Below are 2,376 nucleotides of genomic sequence, written 5' to 3' on the forward strand. Positions count from 1 at the left end.
TTTTCCCAGCCACAAAAAATAAATTTTGTGAGGGGCAAAGCCATCACAAATGACTGAAGTGAGATGTCCATTTGTGGCTGAATAGGCCGCCATAAAGGATCAAGCATACCCTATATATATTACTCCACTCCTCTTTCATTTTTTCACTTCTAACTTCTCTTTAAAACCTCCTTCTAACTATTCTCTCCACCTTCTCTCTACACAAAATATTCACCAAGCTTGATTTAATTTTGGTAAGTATATATTATATTATATATATAGTTTTTTAATTATATTTTTTGATTTGATTTAAGTAATTAATATTATTGAATTTTTTTTATACAGTGGTTGTTAATTACTTCGAAGACTTGTAAGCATCGTACGTGAGTGAAAGCTTCAAGTCAGACGCTACTCGGCATCAAGTTAGTATTTTATATATTTTAAATTTAGATACATATTAATATAGTTTATTGATTGTTAGTGTTGATATTTTTTGTTAGTCTTGATTATTAAAAAAATATCATTTAAAATTTTATATAGGTTTATATAAATGATATAGTCTTGATAATAATTTATTATATTGTTTGCAAATTAATTAATAATCCCCTAATTGACATATATGCCAAAGTTATTGATTTTAATATAACTATTTTAAATAAAAAAAAAACATTATTAAAATTTATGATATTAATTATTATTTTTTGTTATAAGTATTGATACACACACATATATATATATAGTTTATTTTTTGTTAGTATTGATATTTTTTGTTAGTCTTGATTATTAAAAAAATATAATTTAAAATTTTATTTCGGTTTATATAATTATTGTATTGATAATAATTTATTATATTGTTTGCAAATGCATGCTCCCCTAATTGACATATAAATTGTATGTCAAAATTTATATATAATGCTTTTGAAAAATAAAACAATTAATATATAAAACATCGATGTTTTTGGAAGTCTTCAATAGTCTTCAATAGATTTTTGAAAAGACTAGATACATCGATGTTTTATATATTAATTGCTTTATTTTTCAAAAGCATTATGTATAAATTTTGACATACAATTTATATGTCAATTAGGGGAGCATGCATTTGCAAACAATTTATATGACCCTTAGACAAGCTTTGAAGGTTCTTGAACTTTCAAGATTCAATTATAAGTACAGTTGAATCTAGTCTTTGTCAAAGACCAATATGGTTTGAATGTTATCCAAATTTTTCTTTGTCTTTAAAAGACCCAAACATCGCAAATTCTCTCATGTTACAAATCAAAACTCATAATTACAAAATGATAGAAGGATCTATTCCTGTAGCTATTATTTACAGAGTCCATTACAAAGCAATGTTTTCAGCCTTTACTGCAACAAAAAATATTGAAAACAAAAAGGGCGAAACACTATTTTTACAAACTGATCTAACAAAAGCAAACACTGTTATTCCAAAAACTATCATTTGGAAAGATATTGATCTTCCTGAAGAATGGATCCTAGAAGGAGCTGTTAGACCACAACCTCTTGAACAGTCAAAACCAAACAACAATCTTAAAGAAGTCATACAATACAATGATGGTAGGGTAAAACTAAGTTTTTCAAGAACTTCTAGTGCCAGGTACTATGATGCTAGTTCCTCCAGACCACCTCCAATCACACAATTGCCTCAAAAATTAGAAAACTTTACAAAACCACGTTTTTCATGTTCCAGCATACCAAATGCTTCCTTTAAAAATGTTGACTATTCCACAAATATACCTCACCAAATTTATACAGCACCTCAACACACTAATGAGGAACAACAAAACATTTCTCCACCTACTTCGCCGTCTTTTTCTGCTATAACTGAAAATGTTGTTAATGAATTAAACGTCATAGAAAAGGCATTTGAAGTTGATAAAACTATTCTCCATAATGATTTTTATGCTTCCAAAAATACAGATAAGAGAACATGGTTCTTCAAAAACTTTCTAAAACAAAGAAAACAAATTCAGAATGAATTTTATGAATTCATTTTACAAAATAAAACTCATATTTTAATTTTTGAATGGTTTGAAATTTATGCAACACAAAACCAAATTTCTTACCCTTTCAAACAAAATCAAAGTTTTGTTTATCCCATAACCACAAGAAATAAAACTGCGGAATGGGATTTGGCAACTGGATTAAAAATTCAGTCTGAACACCCACCTTTAAGACAAATCATAATAACACACCTTGAAAAACAAGTAGAAGCCGCCCCTTTCAAAATCCCAAGTGATAGTTCAGAAAAAGATATACAAAATATCCTTCAACAAAATAATTTCACAAATGTCCATCTTAGTACGATAGCAAAACAATTAACTAAGATAGAAGAAAATCAACAAAATTCTACTGTCTCTCCGATTGAGACAACTGATC

This window comes from Cicer arietinum, chromosome 3, assembly GCF_000331145.2.
Source record: "Cicer arietinum cultivar CDC Frontier isolate Library 1 chromosome 3, Cicar.CDCFrontier_v2.0, whole genome shotgun sequence".
Taxonomy (NCBI): Eukaryota; Viridiplantae; Streptophyta; class Magnoliopsida; order Fabales; family Fabaceae; genus Cicer; species Cicer arietinum.